Raw genomic sequence first — 24,227 nt, forward strand, 5'->3', positions numbered from 1 at the left:
AATAAATGCAATGTCCATTTCTGCCAGAAGGGTCTTATGGACTCGGCAGTGGACAGGGGATGCCGACTCTAAAAAACACATGGAGGTTTTACCTTATAAGGGTGAGGAATTGTTTGGGGACGGTCTCTCGGACCTCGTGTCCACAGCTACGGCTGGGAAGTCAAAGTTCTTGCCTTATGTTTCCTCACAGCCAAAGAAAGCACCGTATTATCAAATGCAGTCCTTTCGTTCTCAAAAGAACAAGAAAGTCAGAGGTGCATCCTTTCTTGCCAGAGGCAGGGGTAGAGGAAAGAAGCTGCACCATGCAGCCAGTTCCCAGGAACAAAAGTCCTCCCCGCCTTCCACTAAATCCACCGCATGACGCGGGGACTCCACAGGCGGAGCCAGGAGCGGTGGGGGCGCGTCTCAGAAATTTCAACAACCAGTGGGTTCGCTCACAGGTGGATCCTTGGGCGATACAAATTGTGTCTAAGGGATACAAGCTGGAATTCGAGGTGACCCCCCCTCACCGTTACCTAAAATCGGCCTGGCCAGCTTCCCCCATGGAAAGGGAGGTAGTGCGGGCGGCAATTCACAAGCTATACCTCTAGCAGGTGATAGTAAAGGTTCCCCTCCTTCAACAGGGAAGGGGTTACTATTCCACTATGGTTGTGGTACCGAAACCGGACGGTCCGGTAAGACCCATTTTGAATTTAAAATCCCTGAACATTTATCTGAAGAAATTCAGGTTCAAAATGGAATCGCTCAGAGCGGTCATTGCAAGCCTGGAAGAGGGGGATTTTATGGTATCTCTGGACATCAAGGATACTTGCTTGCATGTCCCCATTTATCCACCTCAACAGGAGTACCTCAGGTTTGTGGTACAGGACTGTCATTACCAATTCCAGACGTTGCCGTTTGGTCTATCCACGGTACCGAGAATATTTACCAAGGTGATGGCGGAAATGATGTTATTCCTTCGGAAGCAAGGAGTTACAATTATCCCATACTTGGACGATCTCCTCATAAAGGCGAGGTCCAGGGAGCAGTTGTTGATCAGCGTAGCACACTCTCAGGAAGTGTTGCGACAGCACGGCTGGATTCTGAATATTCCAAAGTTACAGCTGATTCCTACGACGCGTCTGCCTTTCCTGGGCATGATTCTGGACACAGACCAGAAGAAGGTATTTATCCCGGAGGAGAAGGCTCAGGAGCTCGGGACTCTGGTCAGAGATCTCCTAAAACCAAAACAGGTGTCGGTACATCACTGCACGCGAGTCCTGGGAAAAATGGTGGCGTCATACGAAGCCATTTCCTTTGGCAGGTTCCATGCGAGGATCTTTCAGTGGGATCTGCTGGACAAGTGGTCCGGATCGCATCTTCAGATGCATCGGCTGATCACCCTGTCCCCCAGGGCCAGGGTGTCTCTTCTATGGTGACTGCAAAGTGCTCACCTTCTCGAGGGCCGCAGGTTCGGCATACAGGACTGGGTCCTGGTGACCACGGAGGCAAGCCTCCGCGGAAGAAGCAGGGTGGCAATGGCGGAAGCCACCAGGATCGACCTCCACCCGGGAGAGTGGGGGCTTCATCAAAAAGTCTTCGATCAAATTGTAAATCGATGGGAACTGCCACAGGTGGACATGATGGTGTCCCGCCTCAACAAAAAGCTAAAAAGATATTGCTGCGCTGTGTGTCAGTAGTTAGTACAAAAAGAGAGCAAACGTGTACTATAAAGGTATTAAATTTAATTAAAATAACATGAAGTTATAAAAGCAAACATAAAATATAAGCACACTTGTACCTGTCTCAAAGGTATATTTGAGTGGTTATGAATGGTATATGGCAAGGAAAAGTCCAATGCTATAGTTCAGAGAGAAGAAACTCAAAACGGTGCAGTCCCAAAAGATGGTTACCTCGTATATGTCATCAGGCAGGTTATAATGAATAATGATAGTACCTCTCCGAATGGGCTGGTGTAAATTTCGGCCGAGCGTCCCCGGCCAAAACAATCCTGCTTTGCCCAAAATGCTGCACAGCGGAGGGACGATATCTTGTAGACTGCCTGTTAATGATCACTCGTCACAGTGAGAAGGTGGTAACAGCATGCGGCTGGATGGAAGCAAGGTCCGATAATGCTCACCAGTTGCAGTGGTGAGATGGACGACAGCCTGTATGGTGACGAGCCGGTCAGTAGATGGAAATAAAAACCAAGGAGGGTATGCACGGCAGTGTAACACCTTGAGCCAGGTGTGCTAGTTTAGAGGCGGAGTCCTGACGCGTTTCGTCACGATCACGTGACTTTTTCAAAAAAGTGAAAAAGTCACGTGATCGTGACGAAACGCGTCAGGACTCCGCCTCTAAACTAGCACACCTGGCTCAAGGTGTTACACTGCCGTGCATACCCTCCTTGGTTTTTATTTCCATCTACTGACCGGCTCGTCACCATACAGGCTGTCGTCTATCTCACCACTGCAACTGGTGAGCATTATCGGACCTTGCTTCCATCCAGCCGCATGCTGTTACCACCTTCTCACTGTGACGAGTGATCATTAACAGGCAGTCTACAAGATATCGTCCCTCCGCTGTGCAGCATTTTGGGCAAAGCAGGATTGTTTTGGCCGGGGACGCTCGGCCGAAATTTACACCAGCCCATTCGGAGAGGTACTATCATTATTCATTATAACCTGCCTGATGACATATACGAGGTAACCATCTTTTGGGACTGCACCGTTTTGAGTTTCTTCTCTCTGAACTATAGCATTGGACTTTTCCTTGCTATATACCATTCATAACCACTCAAATATACCTTTGAGACAGGTACAAGTGTGCTTATATTTTATGTTTGCTTTTATAACTTCATGTTATTTTAATTAAATTTAATACCTTTATAGTACACGTTTGCTCTCTTTTTGTACTAACTACTGACACACAGCGCAGCCTTCTTTGTTGTTTTAGTCTACTTTTTCCATTCCTCACATAGTGGTCACGGCAAGCGCAGTGTCTCAGCAGTTTATTATCTCATTTACACTACAATTAGGCGCTGCACTAGGAGTGTTTTTTTAAAAAGATATTGCGCCAGGTCAAGGGACCCTCAGGCAATAGCTGCGGACGCACTAGTAACACCGTGGATGTTCCGGTTGGTTTATGTGTTTCCTCCTCTTCCTCTCATACCCAAGGTGCTGAGAATAGTAAGAAACAGAGGAGTGAGAACAATACTCATTGTTCCAGATTGGCCAAGAAGGACTTGGTACCCAGAACTGCAAGAGATGATTACAGAGGACCCATGGCCTCTGCCTCTCAGACAGGACCTGTTACAACAGGGGCCCTGTCTGTTCCAAGACTTACCGTTTGACGGCATGGCGGTTGAACGCCGGATCCTAACAGAAAAGGGCATTCCGGATGAAGTTATTCCTACGCTGATAAGGGCTAGGAAGGACGTGACAGCAAAGCATTATCACCGTATATGGCGAAAATATGTTGCTTGGTGTGAGGCCAGGAAGGCCCCTACAGAGGAATTCCAGCTGGGTCGATTCCTGCACTTCCTACAGTCAGGGGTGACTATGGGCCTAAAATTGGGGTCCATAAAGGTCCAGATTTCGGCCCTATCCATTTTCTTTCAAAAAGAACTGGCTTCACTGCCTGAGGTTCAGACGTTTGTTAAGGGAGTGCTGCATATTTAGCCCCCTTTTGTGCCACCAGTGGCGCCTTGGGATCTTAATGTGGTGTTGGATTTCCTGAAATCCCACTGGTTTGAACCACTTAAGACTGTGGAGTTAAAGTATCTCACGTGGAAAGTGATCATGCTGTTGGCCTTAGCTTCGGCTAGGCGGGTGTCAGAATTGGCGGCTTTGTCGTGTAAAAGCCCCTATCTGGTTTTCCATATGGACAGCGCAGAATTGCGGACTCGTCCCCAATTTCTGCCAAAGGTGGTATCATCGTTTCATTTGAACCAACCTATTGTGGTGCCTGCGGCTACTCGGGACTTGGAGGACTCCAAGTTGCTGGACGTAGTCCGGGCTTTGAAGATTTATATATCCAGAACGGCTGGAGTCAGGAAGACTGACTCGCTGTTTATCCTGTATGCACCCAATAAGCTGGGTGCTCCTGCTTCAAAGCAAACTATTGCTCGCTGGATCTGTAGCACGATTCAGCAGGCTCATTCTCCGGCTGGATTGCCGCATCCAAAATCAGTGAAAGCCCATTCCACAAGGAAGGTGGGCTCTTCTTGGGCGGCTGCCCGAGGGGTCTCGGCTTTACAGCTTTGCCGAGCTGCTACTTGGTCGGGTTCAAATGCCTTTGCTAAGTTCTACAAGTTTGATACCCTGGCTGAGGAGGACCTTGTGTTTGCCCATTCGGTGCTGCAGAGTCATCCGCACTCTCCCGCCCGTTTGGGAGCTTTGGTATAATCCCCATGGTCCTTACGGAGTCCCCAGCATCCACTAGGACGTTAGAGAAAATAAGAATTTACTCACCGGTAATTCTATTTCTCGTAGTCCGTAGTGGATGCTGGGCACCCGTCCCAAGTGCGGACTTTCTGCAATACGTGTATATAGTTATTGCTTAATAAAGGGTTATTGTTATAAGCCATCCGTTGAGTGATGCTCAGTTGTTGTTCATACTGTTAACTGGGTAAGGTTATCACAAGTTGTACGGTGTGATTGGTGTGGCTGGTATGAGTCTTACCCTGGATTCCAAAATCCTTTCCGTGTAATGTCAGCTCTTCCGGGCACAGTTTCCCTAACTGAGGTCTGGAGGAGGGCATAGAGGGAGGAGCCAGTGCACACCAGATAGTACCTAATCTTTCTTTAGAGTGCCCAGTCTCCTGCGGAGCCCATCTATTCCCCATGGTCCTTACGGAGTCCCCAGCATCCACTACGGACTACGAGAAATAGAATTACCGGTGAGTAAATTCTTATTTTTTCACTGGTGTGCTGCCATGGGCCTTCTAGCTTATGCTGGTATTTTGGGGTGCCACACCCTGCACCTAGATATAGCGCTAGGGGCCCTAAATATACAGAGATGCCTTGATGCGACTTTGGGGCTTAACCATACATTTGCGTAAATATATGTAACGAAGATCTCTGAATTCTATTATGTGGGATTTACATCTGGTTACTGTTATCATTCAGTGTGCTGGGGGAAACAAAATGCCTTTTTTCTTGATAATACAGTTTTGCAAGATATTATGATATGAGTGTTGGTGTTACTGTGTGTGTACCCTCGTCACCTTTGCCGCTCTTAGACATGATAAATAATCAGCACTTTCACAGTGTACTACACAATTTGTGACTGTAATCACTTTAACCTTTAATCTGACCCTACCCATGCACCAGCATTGAGGACCAGAAGAAACAACTGACAAACATATATTAAAGTCAGCAATCACACTAGCAGTCAGTCACATGTTATATATTAGTCATATGAGCACATAATCAACTACAAACACATTTTAAAGTATGTAGGAGTATATATTACTGAATTCTGTTTTGTACAGATCTTAAAGTATTCAGACGCAATGCGAAGAAAACCACAGTAATGTACACAGACTCATGCAATAGGCACTTAAATTTAACTGTTCATACTGACAAAAGTAGATAGAAATTTAGTGCGGTATAACCCATACTCAGTACAGTGGGATACAGGGAGACTCACATCACTTCCAAGATCGATCAATATGTTAGTGAACGCTGAGTGGATCCAGACGCTACTAGTGTACACTGCCACTCCGGGAATTTTTAAGTGGACACAGACGCACCAGTCATACAAACCGGGTCTCCTCGCGGTAGCGCTTAGTGAAACAGATGCAGCAGCCTATGCTGCGAACGAGAACCCTCGTGGTAGTGTCTGAGACGGAAGTGAGGTAACAGTTCATGGCGGGAGACTCGCGGAAACTGGTCATGAACTGGGGGGGAAGGGCGACCAGGAGAGCGTCTAACTCCCCACCGCTGACATCAACCCTAGGGATCGCAGCCTCATACTAATCCTGGTGCCTTATGATCCCTAAGGCCAAGCGCTGGAGCACCCGTGGTGGCGGCGTGTCAGCTACTGTTTGGTAGTCTCCTTCCAATACAGTGCGGCTGTGTCCATATTCCCCGATTACGTGGAACCGATGCCTTACCTTCTCCCCATGCTCTGGCCACAGCCAGGTAACGTCTGCTGGACCTGCTAGTATATCCGACACAGACGCCCGTCGAGACAGCACTGTATGCATGGGTAAGCATTGTTGCGACCCGGCGGAGAGTTGTTGGAGCGACTCTTTCCAACTTGCGTATAAGACGCTGTTAAGAAAGATCACTCAAAACACTGCCAAGAACAGCAGCCCTCTGACCATGGTCCGGCTCCTGTCGCACCAAACAGAAAACTGATTTGCCTGAGCCAGTGGGCGGGGATATATGGATGAGCCCGTTGCATCCTGGGAGGACTGAAAGCTTATGATCGTTTGGTGCCAATCCGCTGTCGCTCCATCATATCCCACTGTGTACCCTGCCGGAGAAAACTGAGCTGCTGTGCACAGGGTTGTAGAGGAGGCGGCGCTATGCATTCTGGGAACAGTCAAAGCTTTTAGCCTGTTGGTGCCTCGGCTCAAGATCCTACTCTACAGCCCGATGTTATTCCCTGTGGAACCCAGTGTACCTCGCAGAAAGAGATTTAACAATGGTAAGTTCTTACCATAAATCTTGTTTTCCTGATAATGCTAGGCAGTGTCTTTCATATATTATTACGGCCTCCCATTATATTTAGGAGGCGGCATCTGATGCAGGTATCCTGGCGGCCAATGCATCTACTACGTCTCTTCTGGCTCGCCGGATCCTCTGGTTGCGGTCCTGGTCTGTAGATCTGGACTCTAGAAAGGCCTTGGAGGTGATCCCTTTTAAGGGACACATACTTTTTGGGGAGGATCTCAACAAGATCATTGCTGACTTAGCATCTGCTAAGGCTGCATGTCTGCCTAGTACTACTCCTTCGGCTCCGAAGGCTAAGAGTTGGTAGATCTCGAGGACTGGTTTGGCCAGCCCTGCTCTAGGCCCATTCTCAACCTCAACTCTTTGAACAAGTTTGTGAGGGTCTCCAAGTTTTGTATGGAAACCCTTCGCTCTATTGTCCTGACTTTGGGGCCAGGGGACTATATGGTATCCCTGGACATACAGGATGCTTACCTACATATACCTATTGCCGTGTCACATCAGCTATACCTGCGGTTTGCTATTGGCAACCTCCATTATCAATTCTGGGCCTTACCCTTTGGACTGACTACGGCTCCGCAAATCCTCACCAAGGTAATGGTGGTGATGACAGCCCTGCTCAGCCGTCAGGGTGTCAGGGTCCTACCGTATCTGGACGTATTGCTGATCCTGGCAAATTCCCCAGACGTTCTCCTCCGTCATCTGGATCTGACGGTCCAGTTTCTGCAAGCTCACGGGTGGCTCATCAACTGGAAGAAATCATCCCTGGTCCCTGCTCAGAGCATGGTGCACCTGGGGGCGTTGTTGGACACACACAACCAGCAGTTGTTCTTGTCTCAGGAAAAAGTCTTGAAACTTCAGGTCAGGATGCGATGCTTCCTCTCTCGCCCACGAGTGTCTATACACTTGGCGATGCAAGTACTAGGCCTCATGGTGTCGGTTTTCAACATGGTACAGTATGCTCAATTTCATTTCCGCCCTCTGCAGAAGCTGATTCTTGCCAAGTGGGATGGCCTGCATCACCGGATCAGGTCTCACATGATCTCCTTGTCTCCGGAGTTTCGTCTGTCACTGAGCTGGGGGCTACAGGACCAACAATTGTGCAGGGGTCGTCCCTTCTGGATCTCCAACTGGGTCCTCCTGACGACGGATGCCAGTCTGAGGGGTTGGGGTGCAGTGTTGGAGCAACACTCTCTTCAGCGTCGGTGGACCAGGGAGGAGTCTCTCCTCCCGATAAACATTCTGGAGTTGCAGGCATTGCAGGCAGTGTTCCATGCTCTGAAACTGGCCCAGCATCTGGTACAGAGCAGGCCTGTTCATGTACAGTCGGATAACGCCACCATGGTAGCGTACATAAATCATCAAGGCGGCATTCAAAGCCGCATGGCAATGATGGAAGTGTCAAAGATTCTTCAATGGGCGTAACGCCATCTGCCAGCCATCTCGGCAGTGTTCATTCCAGGGGTCCTCAATTGGGAAGCAGACTTCCTCAGTAGTCAGGACGTACACGCCGGAGAGTGGAGCCTTCATCCCAAAGTATTTAAACTCCTAGTGGACAAGTGGGGTCTACCAAATGTAGACCTGATGGCGTCTCGACACAATCACAAGTTTCCGGTCTTCGGAGCAAGAACAAGGAATACTCAAGCGGAGTTCGTGGACGCACTGGCAATTCCATGGAACTTTCGGCTGCCGTATGTGTTCCCTCCAGTGTCACTCCTGCCCAGAGTAGTGAGGAAGTTCAAGCAAGAAGGAGGAATCCTACTTCTGATAGCTCAGGCGTGGCTCAGACGGCATTGGTTCTCAGACCTACAGGGTCTCCCGCTGGAGCGTCCTCTTCTGCTTCCACAACGACCAGACCTCCTCGTTCAGGTCCCTTGTGTCTACCAGGATCTGGCCTGGCTGGCTTTGATGGCATGGCTCTTGAAGCTTACGTACTGAGGGCCAAAGGATTTTCTGAGGCGGTCATTCAAACTATGTTGAAGGCCCGTAAGCCGGCTTCTGCTCGGATTTACCATCGGGTCTGGAATGCTTACTTTGCTTGGTGGGAATCTAACAATCATGTCGTGTACAAGTTTAGTACGGCCTAATTTTTGGCCTTCCTGCAACAGGGCCTGTACTTGGGCCTTTGGCTGGCTTCCATCAAAGTTCATATTTATGCCTTGTTGGTATGGTTTCAGAGAAAAATTGCAACTCTGCCTGATGTTCATACATTCACTCAGGGTGTTTTACGGATTCAACCTCCCTATGTCCTACCTGTGGCTCCTTGGGATTTGTCTGTGATTCTGGAGGCCTTGCAAGAGTCTCCATTTGAACCTCTTGAATCTGCGGACCTTAAGTGGCTTTCTCTTAAGATCTTGTTTTTGCTGGCTATTGCGTCTGCTAGACGCGTGTCAGATTTTGGTGCCTTGTCTTGTAGGTCCCCCTATCTGATTTTTCACCGTGACTGGGCGGTTCTTAGACCGCGCCCTGGTTATCTACCTAAGGTGGTGTCTTCTTACCGCCTTAACCAGGAGATTGTGGTTCCGGCCTTTGTCTCTTCTTAATTGTCTTCCTAAGAGAGGTCTTTGGATGTGGTACACGCTCTCCGTATCTATGTGAAGAGGACAGCCTTCGTTAGGAAGTCTGATTCTCTCTTTGTACTGTTTGGTTTTCACAAACGTGGCTGGCCTGCTAACAAGCAGACCGTGGCCAGATGGTTTAGAATGGTGATTGCACATGCTTATGTACAGGCTGGCCTTCCAGCTCCTGGACGCCGGGTTCTTGTGCCCGCTACAGTGCGTCCCCTCCCATGAGGAACTGCTTTAGGACATCCCGGATGTTATTCCCTGTGGAGCCCAGTGTACCCCGCTGCAGAAAAGGAGATTTATTGTAAGAACTTACCTTTGTTAAATCTTTCTGTGAGGTACACTGGGTTCCACAGGGCGCCCACCCTGACGCACTTAGCATCTTTGGGTTTGTATGGCATTAGCCGCTGATACCTTCTCCTGTCGTGAGAATGTGGTTCTATGTGGCTACTAACAGTTGTCGTCTCTTTTACCTGCTACTGCATTGGACTGGTTAGCAAAACTGAGCTCTTGTGCATGGAGGCGGGGTTATAGAGGAGGCGGCGCTGAGCATCCTGGGAACAGTCAAAGCTTTTAGTCTGTTGGTGCCTCGGATCAATATCCTACTCTACACTCCCGATGTTATTCCCTGTGAAACCCAGTGTACCTCGCAGAAAGAGATTTAGCAAAGGTAATTTCTTACCATAAATCTCCTTTTTTTTTTTTTTTTTGTAATTAAGTTTTAAAATCAAATTTGTTTAAGGCCTTGTACACACCTGAACAATCTTGACACAATGGGGTATATTTACTAACATTCGTAATTTTCGGAAAAAGATCAAAGTTCAATCACGAATGACATCGAAAGTGTAAAACTGCAACTTTTTGAATTTATTACGCCTAATTTACTAAGCTGTCGTATTCGGATTTTTCATTTGTTCTGATGTCGATGTCATTCGTGGTTTTTTCCCGTTTTTTACGGCAGTGATTAGCAAAACACTGCCGACTTTATCACAATGAATCTCAGCCGGATCTGTGTGATCCGTGCTGGGGTTCATTTTTTTTTTTTTTTTTAAATAAACACTGTAAAACGGAGAAAAAAAATGCGTGGGGTCCCCCCTCCTAAGCATAACCAGCCTCGGGCTCTTTGAGCCGACCCTGGTTGCAGAAATATGGGGAAAAAAATGACAGGGGTTCCCCCATATTTAAGCAACCAGCATCGGGCTCTGCGCCTGGTCCTGGTTCCAAAAATACGGGGGACAAAAAGAGTAGGGGTCCCCCGTATTTTTAAAACCAGCACCGGGCTCCACTAGCTGGACAGATAATGCCACAGCCGGGGGTCACTTTTATATAGTGCCCTGCGGCCGTGGCATCAAATATCCAACTAGTCACCCCTGGCCGGGGTACCCTGGGGGAGTAGGGACCCCTTCAATCAAGGGGTCCCCCCCCCCAGCCACCCAAGGGCCAGGGGTGAAGCCCGAGGCTGTCCCCCCCATCCAATTGGCTGCGGATGGGGGGCTGATAGCCTTTTGTGAAAATGAAAAGATATTGTTTTTAGTAGCAGTACTACAAGGCCCAGCAAGCCTCCCCGGCATGCTGGTACTTGGAGAACCACAAGTACCAGCATGCGGTGGAAAAACGGGCCCGCTGGTACCTGTAGTACTACTACTAAAAAAATACCCAAAAAAAGACAAGACACACACACCTTGAAAGTAACGTTTTATTACATCCATCCACACAAACATACATACATACTTACCTTATGTTCACACGAGGGTCCGTCCTCTTCTCCAGTAGAATCCATGGGGTACCTGTTGAATAAATTATACTCACCAGCTCCAGGGTCCCAGGCTCCTCGTAGCATCCATTTGTAATCCACGTACTTGAATAAAATAAAAAAACGGACACCCGAGCCACGCACTGAAAGGGGACCCATGTTTGCACATGGGTCCCCTTTCCCCGAATGCCAGAAACCCACTCTGACTGATGTCTAAGTGGGTTTCTTCAGCCAATCAGGGAGCGCCACGTTGTAGCACCCTCCTGATCGGCTGTGTGCTCCTGTACTGACTGACAGGCGGCACACGGCAGTGTTACAATGTAGCGCCTATGCGCTCCATTGTAACCAATGGTGGGAACTTTCTGCTCAGCGGTGAGGTCACTTTCGGTCAACCGCAGGGCAGTAAGTTCCCACCATTGGTTACAATGGAGCGCATAGGCGCTACATTGTAACACTGCCGTGTGCCGCCTGTCAGTCAGTACAGGAGCACACAGCCAATCAGGAGGGTGCTACAACGTGGCGCTCCCTGATTGGCTGAAGAAACCCACTTAGACATCAGTCAGAGTGGGTTTCTGGCATTCGGGGAAAGGGGACCCATGTGAAAACATGGGTCCCCTTTCAGTGCGTGGCTCGGGTATCCGTTTTATTTTTTTAATCAAGTACGTGGATTACAAAAGGATGCTACGAGGAGCCTGGTACCCTGGATCTGGTGAGTATAATTTATTCAACAGGTACCCCATGGATTCTACTGGAGAAGAGGACGGACCCTCGTGTGAACATAAGGTAAGTATGTATGTATGTTTGTGTGGATGGATGTAATAAAACGTTACTTTCAAGGTGTGTGTGTCTTGTCTTTTTTTGGGTATTTTTTTAGTAGTAGTACTACAGGTACCAGCGGGCCCGTTTTTCCGCCGCATGCTGGTACTTGTGGTTCTCCAAGTACCAGCATGCGGGGGAGGCTTGCTGGGCCTTGTAGTACTGCTACTAAAAACAATATCTTTTCATTTTCACAAAAGGCTATCAGCCCCGCATCCGCAGCCAATTGGATGGGGGGGACAGCCTCGGGCTTCACCCCTGGCCCTTGGGTGGCTGGGGGGGACCCCTTGATTGAAGGGGTCCCCACTCCCCCAGGGTACCCCGGCCAGGGGTGACTAGTTGGATTTTTGATGCCACGGCCGCAGGGCACTATATAAAAGTGACCCCCGGCTGTGGCATTATCTGTCCAGCTAGTGGAGCCCGGTGCTGGTTTTAAAAATACGGGGGACCCCTACTCTTTTTGTCCCCCGTATTTTTGGAACCAGGACCAGGCGCAGAGCCTGATGCTGGTTGCTTAAATATGGGGGAACCCCTGTCAATTTTTTCCCCATATTTCTGCAACCAGGATCGGCTCAAAGAGCCCGAGGCTGGTTATGCTTAGGAGGGGGGACCCCACGCAATTTTTTTAAAGAAAATAACCACTTTCCCACCCCTTCCCACTGATATACATGCACGGATCTCATGGATCCCTGCATGCCTATACAATCACGGATTAAAAAAGCAGGTCTGTTTTTTTTTAGCACTTTTTTACGAGTTGTAATTTTTCACGGCAGTGTTTTATTTTTTTTTGCTTTGCACTTCTTAGTAAATGACCGAGATTCATACTTAAACAGCCGCGTTTTGACCGATGGTGTATTCATTCGTAATTTTTTTCTTGGACTTCCAAAAAATTACGAATGCCCTCATCACTGCTGTGATTATTGCTTAGTAAATTACCGAGATGACACTTTGATGAAAAAACGGCATCTCGGTCAAAATCGGGACCTTAGTAAATATACCCCAATATGTTTGCTTCCGGCCAAATCGGAACGACATATAAGGATCGTACAGTGTGTACGGCCAAATACGTGCTCCTGCAGGTCGTACACAATTTGCCGCAATAATGCCACGGTCATGAAAACGGGGGGGGGGGGGGGGGATTTTTCTATTTAAGCACCAACGTTTTTTCACCGGTATCCAATTACATCACCCTGTTTTTTTCTTGCGAAAATACATAGTGTTCGTGAAAAGCTTGAGGCAGGTGAAACCAATCCCTGATAAGTTCCAGCTATCGGGGCTAATAGGATAGCCCCCCAGCGAACCAAATAGCCGCGGTAAATTACCGTGGCTATTTGGATAGCCCCCAATATCTTCTGGTTGGCCATGGTACATTGTACCATCATACCAATAAATCGTCCCGTCTGATCAGCAGGAAACACATAATTCTGATGTGTACCTGGCCTTAGGGAGCTATTCGTGAAGAATTATATATGAGTTTCAATGGAATTGCCTACTTTAGTTGTGAAAAATATTTCTCTTTTCTCGATTTTCAGGTTTCTCCTATTTCTTTTACGTCCTAGAGGATACTGGGGTCCACATTAGTACCATGGGGTATAGACGGGTCCACTAGGAGCCTTGGGCACTTTAAGAAATAAATAGTGTGCACTGGCTCCTCCCTCTATGCCCCTCCTACCAGACTCAGTTTAGAAAATGAGCCCGGAGGAGCCGGTCATGCTTAGGGTAGCTCCTGAAGAGTTTTCTACATTTATTTTCTGTTTGTTGTTTTACAGGCATTGCTGGGTGGTACCAGCATGCCTGCTTCGTGGGACTTAGGGGGGAGAACGGCCCAACTTCCTAAAGAGTTTATGGTCCCGTTTCTCCGCTGACAGGACACTGAGCTCCAGAGGGAGTCATTCGCAAGCCCCACCACGGCGAGTGTAACCTCCCACAGCACACCGCCACCCCTAACAGCCAGAAAAAAGAAGAGTGGGGAGTAGAACGCCGGCGTCCCGGTTAGCGGCTCGCCGGCGGGAATGGCACAAGAGTAGGAGCGCAGCGCTGACATGCAGGAGGACACGCTGTGAGGGGCGCACTAAGCCACCAATGATACCCACCCTGGCATAAATTAACAAGGGTTCTAACCCTCTTATATAAAACAAGACCTCAGGTCAGTATAAACAAAACGGGAAGCCGCGCGCCATTATGGGCGCGGGGCTTCACTATGAGTGGATCCAGCAGCTCACCTGCGCCATTTTCCCTCTGCAGCTTGCATTAACAGGCATCACAAGGAAGCGCAGCTCCTCCACGAAGACTCCACGTTTCCTCAGCAGTACCACAGGGGGTCTTAGAAGGGGGGGAGTGTTGTAGAATACTAAGCCCTATTGAGGGACTTAGGCCCTCATTCCGAGTTGTTCGCTCCATAGCCAGATTAAGGGGGGGATGCAGGGCATACTGTACACCAGGCCCCCCTGTGTCAGGGGCCCCCCGGCCAAAGCACACTGATATCACTATCTTTACTCTTAATGAGAGAGCCAGAATGCAAGCAGGACAATATGCAGTGCAGACAGAGACACAGGAACATCATGTTTTATGAGCTACAGTTGGAGCTTTCTGACCAGAGGAGAGATAGGAGGGCGGAGAGAGCTGTAAGTGACACAGGGATCCCAGCTCTGCTCCTCCCCGCCTGGGTGTCTGAGTCCTGTGTAAATTGTTACGCAACTAAACCATTTTGGTTTAGAGATAGAGAGACACACAGAGAGTCCTCCTGAGTCCTGTCCCAGTGTGTAAGTAGTACAGAGGCTGCATGTGACAAGATAAATTATTTTATTTTTCTATGTGTATTTTAAGGTTGTTTAAGTTGTCTTTGTTCCACTGCAAGAACATTTTATAAAATAGTTGCCTTTCAATTAGGTGGAGCTACTGTATAAACAATACCCAAGCATTATTAAACTATTAGTTTAAAACTAATATACACTAATGGTTTCCATTTAATGTCACAACTGAGGACTGGTGCTGACCAGGGGGAAGCCTCAGTTGTATGGGCTGAGGTATATGTGTACCTGGGAGGCAGTACAGGGTTCTTAGACATGCAGGGAACCTTTAGAACAAATGCCCGATGGCGTGACCAAGACAACTTTGTAAAAAGTATAAAAAGAGTTTATTAAACACAGTTCAGAGGAATACTGATGATAGGACACCGATGGTGACTAGGGATCGATGGTGGAACACCGATGGTGACTAGGGATCGATGATGGAACACCGATGGTGACTAGGGATCGATGATGGAACACCGATGGTGACTAGGGATCGATGATGGAACACCGATGGTGACTAGGGATCGATGGTGGGACACCGATGGTGACTAGGGATCGATGGCGGGACACCGATGGTTACTGGCAGGGCAGAGCACCGCTGGAAGCTGTGTCGGGTAACTGCCAGTTACAGGGTGCAATGATGAGACACTGCAGAGTCAGGCTGTACTGCAGAGAAAGTCCATGGGAGGACTGCACACTGGAATCACTGAAGACAATTGAAGCACTGACATCTTTCCACCCCAGGAACAGGATATTTATACCTGCTGGGAAGCAGGGATTGGCTGGCTGATTAAGCAGAGTCTAGAGTGCAGCTGCTGGATAATTAGGCTGAGACCAGAGTGCAGCTGATAGGCTGAAAGGTAACATGTGACTAGGAAAACATGGCTGCTCCCATGTTAGCTTTTGGAGGGAAAGATTGTTTGTAACTTGAATGTGAGCTTTAACCATGAAGCTGCCAGAATCACAGTAAAGAGATTTGAGACAATGAGATGCAGCGTGCTGCACACAGACAGTGCAGATGGAATCCAGGCTTGGAATGCTGGGACAGTCTTAGGAGGCATTTGGAAGGTAAATACTGATAAGGAATTACCTGGATCGTGACATTTAATATACAGTACACGATCTATACCTCCCACCATGACCCATTCCAGGAGGGACACAATGCTCTCTACCTGGACTTCCTTCTTAATTTATGATTGCAAACATCTGTGTTGAACTACCTTTCTTATCAATTAAATAGTTCAACACAGGTGACACCAATCATATATTAAGAGGAAGTCAAGGTAGAGAGCATTTTGTCCCTCCCGAAATGGGACATGTTGGGAGGTATGCACAATCTAATATAGATCCCCCACCTTCCACCGGGGCCCTCATGTCTTAAGTGCCCCGGGCACCCCTAAGGCTTAATCCGGCCCTGGTTCGCTCGCAAGCTGCTTTTAGCAGCATTGCACACGCTAAGCCGCCGCCTACTGGGAGTGAATCTTAGCTTAGCAGAATTGCGAACGAAAGATTCTCAAAATTGCGAATAGAAATTTCTAAGCAGTTTCTAAATAGCTCGACACTTACTCTGCTACTGCGATCAGTTCAGTCAGTTTCGTTCCTGGTTTGACGTCACAAACACACCCAGCGTTCGCCAAGACACTCCCCCGTTTCTCCAGCCACTCCCGCGTTTTTCCCAGAAATGGCAGCGTTTTTTCACACACACCCATAAAATGGCCAGTTTCCGCCGAGAAACACCCACTTCCTTTCAATCACACTCCGATCACCAGAACGAAGAAAAAACCTTGTAATGCCGTGAGTAAAATACCAAACTTCTTAGCAAATTTACTTGGCGCAGCCGCAGTGCGAACATTGCGCATGCGCAGTTTGCAGAAAATCGCTGCGATGCGATGAAAAATAACGAGCGAACAACTCGGAATGAGGGCCTTAGTGTGGCAACCCAGCTAAGTGTTACTTGGCTAAAAGGGCGCAGTGTGGTTGGCTCCATTTTCTGTGTCTCCCTATGGGCTCTGTGTGGGTTAAACTGTGTTTTCACCTTGTGTGTGTGAGTGAGTGTGTCCCTTCACGTTACCATGTTCAGGGACTGTGTTTCCTGCACAGCAGAGTGCCTATCTTCCCCGGGAGACTCTCTACCATGTACCCAGAATAGTGCACATTCTCAGGCTAGTGGGGCTGAACCCCCATGGTTAGATTCCATTAAAGGGATGATATCTAATATTTCTCTTACATCCTAGAGGATGCTGGGGACTCCGTAAGGACAATGGGGTATAGACGGGCTCCGCAGGAGACATGGGCACTATAAAGAACTTTAGAATGGGTGTGCACTGGCTCCTACCTCTATGCCCCTCCTCCAGACCTCAGTTAGATCCTGTGCCCAGAGGAGACTGGGTGCATTGCAGGGGAGCTCTCCTGAGTTTCTCTGTAAAAAGAATTTTGTTAGTTTTTTTTATTTTCAGGGAGCACTGCTGGCAACAGGCTCCCTGCATCGTGGGACTGAGGGGAGAGAAGCAGACCTACTTAACTCTACTCTGCTTCTTAGGCTACTGGACACCATTAGCTCCGGAGGGTCGGAACGCAGGTCTCACCCTCCCGTTCGTCCCGGAGCTGCGCCACCGTCCTCCTCACAGAGCCGGAAAATAGAAGCCAGGTGAGTAGCAGAAGAAAGAAGACTTCAAAGGCGGCAGAAGACTTCAGTTCTTCAGTGAGTTAACGCTGCGCGCCATTGCTCCCACACACACACAACAGCAGGCACTGTAAGGGTGCAGGGCGCAGGGGGGGCGCCATGGGCAGCAATTAATAGCCGCAAGGGACACTGGCAGATGTACATATACTGCGGAGGCAGTATATTATTTACCCCCGACAGTTGTTTGATTGTTTGAGCGGGACCAAAGCCCGCCGCTGAGGGGGCGGGGCTTGATCCTCCAGCAATAACCAGCGCCATTTTCTCCACAGCACATGCAGAGAAGCTGGCTCTCCGGACTCTCCCCTGCTGAACACGGTCACAGAGGGCAAAAAGAGGGGGGGGGGCACTTTTTATTGGCGCAGTGAGTGTATATTATATATTTGTATAAAAGCGCTGTTTGTCTGGGAATTTGGTTTCCAGTGTCAGTTGGCGCTGGGTGTGTGCTGGCATACTCTCTCAGACCGGAAATAGCGTCAGCTTGGGTTTGTAGCGCTATAGCAGCTTGGACTGATACCTTGTCAGCTGACTTTGATACCCTAGATAGGGATACCATTTTATTGACCTTAGGTCATATAAAAGACGCAGTCTTGTATATGAGAGACGCTCAGAGAGACGTTGGTCTGCTAGGTTCGAGAGCCAACGCCATGGCGATTTCTGCTAGGCGAGCCCTGTGGACCCGCCAATTGTCGGGTGATGCCGACTCAAAGAAACATATGGAAGTTTTACCTTACAAAGGTGAGGATTTATTTGGGGAAGGTCTCGCAGACCTGGTTTCCACAGCTACCGCGGGTAAATCTACCTTTTTACCTTATGTTTCTCCACAGCAAAAGAAGAAAACGCCGCAATATCAGATGCAGTCCTTTCGATCGCATAAGTCCAGAAGAGGTCAGGGTTCTTCCTTCCTCGCCAGAGGTAAGGGTAGAGGGAAAAAACTGCCTGCTACGGCTACTTCCCAGGAGCAGAAGTCCTCCCCGGCTTCTGCTAAATCCACAGCATGACACTGGGACTCCACTGAGGGAGGGCACGTCTTCGACTCTTCAGCCACGTCTGGGTTCAGTCAGACGTGGATCCTTGGGCAATGGAAATTGTATCCCAAGGCTACAAGCTGGAGTTCGAAGACGTGCCTCCTCGCCGGTTTTTCAAATCGGCTTTACCAGCTTCTTCCCCAGACAGGGAGATAGTGTTAGCTGCATTTCAAATCTGTGTCAACAACAAGTGGTTGTCGAGGTTCCCCTAGTTCAACAGGGGAAGGGGTACTACTCAACCCTATTTGTGGTCCCGAAACCAGATGGTTCGGTCAGACCCATTCTAAATTTAAAATCCCTAAACCTGTACTTAAAAAAGTTCAAATTCAAGATGGAATCGCTCAGGGCGGTTATCTCCAGCTGGAAGAGGGGGATTTTATGGTGTCTCTAGACATAAAGGATGCATACCTTCATGTCCCCATATATCCCCCTCATCAGGCGTACCTGAGATTCGCTGTACAGGACTGTCATTACCAGTTTCAGACGTTGCCGTTTGGGCTTTCCACGGCCCCGAGGGTTTTCACCAAGGTACTGGCAGAAATGATGGTGCTCCTGCGCAGGCAGGGAGTCACAATTATCCCATGCTTGGACGATCTCCTGATAAAAGCGAGATCGAGAGATCAGTTGCTGAAAAGCGTGTCATTCTCCCTGAGGGTGCTGCAGCAGCATGGCTGGATTCTAAATCTTCCAAAGTCGCAGTTGGTTCCAACGACTCCGCTATCTTTCTTGGGCATGATTCTGGACACAGAACAAAAGAGGGTTTTTATCCAAGTGGAAAAAGCCCAGGAACTCCAGAACATGGTCAGAGACCTGTTAAAACCGAAAAGAGTGTCAGTCCATCAATGCACTCGAATTCTGGGGAAAATGGTGGCGTCCTACGAGGCCATCCCCTTCGGCAGGTTTCGTGCGCAGACGTTTCAGTGGGACCTTCTGGACAAGTGGTCCGGGTCCCATCTTCAACTTCATCAAACAATAAGCCTGTCCCCCAGGGCCATGGTGTCTCTCCTGTGGTGGCTGTAGAGTGCTCACCTTCTAGAGGGTCGCAGGTTCGGCATTCAAGACTGGGTTCTGGTGACCACGGACACGAGCCTCCGAGGATGGGGAGCAGTCACACAAGGAAGAAACTTTCCGGGGATATGGTCAAGCCAGGAGGCTTGTCTACACATCAATGTACTGGAATTGAGGGCCATATACAACGGCCTGCGTCAAGCGGAGAATCTCCTTCGCGACCTACCGGTTCTGATTCAATCAGACAACGTCACAGCCGTGGCTCATGTAAACCGCCAAGGCGGGACAAGGAGCACAGTGGCAATGGCGGAAGCCACCAGGATTCTTCGCTGGGCGGAAAATCACGTAAGCGCTCTGTCAGCTGTATTCATTCCGGGTGTGGACAACTGGGAAGCAGACTTCCTCAGCAGACACGATCTCCATCCAGGAGAGTGGGGACTTCATAAAGGAGTTTTTGCAGAGGTAACAGATCGTTGGGGACTTCCTCAAATAGACATGATGGCGTCACGCCTCAACAAGAAGCTTCGGAGGTATTGAGCCAGGTCAAGGGACCCTCAGGCAGCAGCAGTGGACGACCTGGTGACACGGTGGGTGTTTCAGTCAGTCTATGTGTTCCCTCCTCTGCCACTCATCTCAAAGATATTGAGAATCATAAGACGAAAAAGAGTGCGGACAATACTCATTGTTCCAGATTGGCCTCGAAGGGCCTGGTATTCAGATCTTCAGGAAATGCTCACAGAAGATCCGTGGCCTCTTCCTCTCAGAGAGGACCTGTTGCAACAGGGGCCCTGCGTGTTCCATGACTTACCGCGGTTACGTTTGACAGCATGGCGGTTGAACACCGAATCCTAGCTGGGAAAGGCATTCCGGAAGAAGTCATCCCATCTCTGATAAAGGCTAGGAAGGAGGTGACGGCTAAACATTATCACCGTATCTGGAGAAAGTATGTATCTTGGTGTGAGGCTAAGAATGCTCCTACGGAAGATTTCCATCTGGGCCGTTTTCTCCACTTTCTGCAGACTGGAGTGGATATGGGCCTTAAATTGGGCTCCATTAAAGTACAGATTTCGGCCTTATCGATTTTCTTTCAGAAGGAATTGGCTTCTCTCCCAGAAGTCCAGACTTTTGTAAAGGGAGTGCTGCACATGCAGCCTCCTTTTGTGCCTCCTGTGGCACCATGGGACCTTAACGTGGTGTTACAGTTCCTGAAATCTCACTGGTTTGAGCCCCTTCAAACAGTGGAATTAAAGTTTCTCACTTGGAAGGTGGTCATGTTGTTGGCCTTGGCGTCTGCAAGGCGGGTGTCTGAATTGGCGGCTTTGTCTCACAAAAGCCCCTATCTGATTTTTCATATGGATAGAGCGGAGTTGAGGACTCATCCTCAATTTTTGCCTAAGGTGGTTTCTTCTTTTCATATGAACCAACCTATTGTGGTTCCGGTGGCTATGAGTGACTTGGAGGATTCCAAGTCCCTGGATGTAGTCAGGGCCTTAAAAATTTATGTAGCCAGGACGGCTCGGGTTAGGTAAACAGAGGCTATGTTTATCCTGTATGCAGCCAACAAGGTTGGCGCTCCTGCTTCTAAGCAGACTATTGCTCGCTGGATATGTAACACGATTCAGCAGGCTCATTCTACGGCTGGATTGCCGTTACCAAATTCGGTAAAGGCCCATTCCACTACGAAGGTGGGCTCTTCTTGGGCGGCTGCCCGAGGCGTCTCGGCATTACAGCTTTGCCGAGCGGCGACTTGGTCGGGTTCAAACACTTTTGCAAAGTTCTACAAGTTTGATACCCTGGCTGATGAGGACCTCATGTTTGCTCAATCGGTGCTGCAGAGTCATCCGCACTCTCCCGCCCGGTCTGGAGCTTTGGTATAATCCCCATGGTCCTTACGGAGTCCCCAGCATCATCTAGGACGTAAGAGAAAATAAGATTTTAAACCTACCGGTAAATCTTTTTCTCCTAGTCCGTAGAGGATGCTGGGCGCCCGTCCCAGTGCGGATGAAATTCTGCAAGGCTTGTATATAGTTATTGCTTACATAAGGGTTATGTTACAGTTGAGATCAGTCTTTGGCTGATGCTGTTTTTTGTTCATACTGTTGACTGGTTGCGTATATTCCAGGTTATACGGTGTGGATGGTGTGGGCTGGTATGAATCTTGCCCTTAGATTAACAAAAAACCTTTCCTCGTACTGTCCGTCTCCTCTGGGCACAGTTTCTCTAACTGAGGTCTGGAGGAGGGGCATAGAGGGAGGATCCAGTGCACACCCATCTAAAGTTCTTTATAGTGCCCATGTCTCCTGCGGAGCCCGTCTATACCCCATGGTCCTTACGGAGTCCCCAGCATCCTCTACGGACTAGGAGAAAAAGATTTACCGGTAGATTTAAAATCTTATTTTCTACTAAATTATCCCATACTGAGAAAGAGACGCAAAACTTAAGACAGTCTCTGGATGACCTGAAGAATAGAGATTCAGTTCCCATACCAGAGTCTCAGACCCCTGCCATTTGCCCACAAAAACGTACTTTGGCCCAGCTCATGCAGACTGATAACTGATGACGATACATCAGGCACAGAGGAGGGTGAAGTGGATGCGAGTGGGGGGGATGCAGTCCTGTCACAAGGAATACAGGACCTAATAGAAGCTATTAGAGATATCCTGCACATTCCTGACAAGGTGGCGGAGGTAGAGGAGGAATATTATTTTAATGTAAAAAAGAAATCCTCAGCTACTTTTCCAGCATCAAAGGAATTGAATGCTCTAATCCTGATAAAAAGTTTCAGATCCCTAAAAGGTTAATTACATCCTTTCCCTTTCCTCTGGAGGATAGAAAGAAATGGGAAAACCTGCCGATTGTGGACGCATCGGTGTCTAGGTTATCACATAAGATATCCAAATACTAAAAAGAACTTGGATCTCCTATCCACTGCGCTTTCTCGCTATACAAACTCAAAAAGAAAGGGATAAACCTCTACTTATCTGAAGGGGTTGGTATTTTTCCATGCATCCCACCTTCTTCTTGTTAGAATATAATACGAGTATTAGTAGACGGTATTATTCCGATGATCCCAATAAAACCATGTAAGAGAAAATAAAACACAATCTAGTGTAATACCATCACATATATCCCTTCATCGGATAAAAATACAGTATGGATCCAAATATTCCAATCTATAAAAAGTAGGGTCCACACATATATATATAAAATACAGTTATTTAATACTAAAAAGATTCCAATTATGCAGTGTGCTTCAGTCACATAGATATATGACACATGTCCACTTTTACATCCAGTAATATGTGAGGGTGGCTTCCTACCAGATTTGGGAATTTTGAAGTGCTTATAAAAAAGCTGTGCAGATGTTACAGCAGTCCCATGGAAAGTCAGCCTCAGTGGTCAGCACCTCGTCCTTTCCTCGTCTGGTATGTCCGTCACTGGTCCTCACCATCAGCCAACGCGTTTCGATCAGATCCGCTGATCTTTGTCAAGGCATATCCTGGTGGCCTCCTTTCCCAGCCTTTTATACCCATCCTAACTAGAGGTTCCTAATTACTGGGAGGAGCCACTCTCACTTACAATTAACAAAGTTTTTACATCCATTCAATTGTCAAATCCTAATCTAACATCCAGACACTACTCTAGGGAATAATGCAATATCTCTTTATTTCATAATAAGTATTAAAAAAGTCCACATAAAACGAGTTATAAACATTAAATATAAATTTGCGATGACCGGAAGTGCCCTGTGCAACCAGGAACAACTTCCGTCTATACTCTAGCATAAGTTCCACACCGCAGGAAGACGGTATCCTATCCTTCCGCATTCACGTCACATCACATCACGTGACCATTTCGTCACGTGATCGGGACCGTCCGTGTTAGTGTAGTTCTATCTCGTCTCAAAGTATATCCGATCACGTGGTGCGCCATAGCCGGAAGTCCCGCGGCCGCCATTTTAGAAAGTCTCGAGGAGGTTTTCACAAATTATTATCTCATCACTATAATTCCACCAGCGTAAACGGGCGGAAATACATATGTCGCCATATTCCTTCCTGGAAAAAACGGGATTTTGCTTTAAGTATCAAAACAATGATCATAGATATACATGAGATCTTATTTACATGAAATTTCCAATGCCCACGGTTCACATCCCCATAGTTGGTATGGGAACAAGTTCTAAAAGATATTAATACATAATTCCAATACAGTACCATTTACTTTAGGACGGAACTCAATTAAGTATTAATATCTTTTAGAACTTGTTCCCATACCAACTATGGGGATGTGAACCGTGGGCATTGGAAATTTGATACTTATGTTAGAGTATAGACGGAAGTTGTTCCTGGTTGCACAGGGCACTTCCGGTCATCGCAAATTTATATTTAATGTTTATAACTCGTTTTATGTGGACTTTTTTAATACTTATTATGAAATAAAGAGATATTGCATTATTCCCTAGAGTAGTGTCTGGATGTTAGATTAGGATTTGACAATTGAATGGATGTAAAAACTTTGTTAATTGTAAGTGAGAGTGGCTCCTCCCAGTAATTAGGAACCTCTAGTTAGGATGGGTATAAAAGGCTGGGAAAGGAGGCCACCAGGATATGCCTTGACAAAGATCAGCGGATCTGATCGAAACGCGTTGGCTGATGGTGAGGACCAGTGACGGACATACCAGACGAGGAAAGGACGAGGTGCTGACCACTGAGGCTGACTTTCCATGGGACTGCTGTAACATCTGCACAGCTTTTTTATAAGCACTTCAAAATTCCCAAATCTGGTAGGAAGCCACCCTCACATATTACTGGATGTAAAAGTGGACATGTGTCATATATCTATGTGACTGAAGCACACTGCATAATTGGAATCTTTTTAGTATTAAATAACTGTATTTTATATATATATGTGTGGACCCTACTTT

This window comes from Pseudophryne corroboree, chromosome 1 (assembly GCF_028390025.1).
Source record: "Pseudophryne corroboree isolate aPseCor3 chromosome 1, aPseCor3.hap2, whole genome shotgun sequence".
NCBI lineage: Eukaryota > Metazoa > Chordata > Amphibia > Anura > Myobatrachidae > Pseudophryne > Pseudophryne corroboree.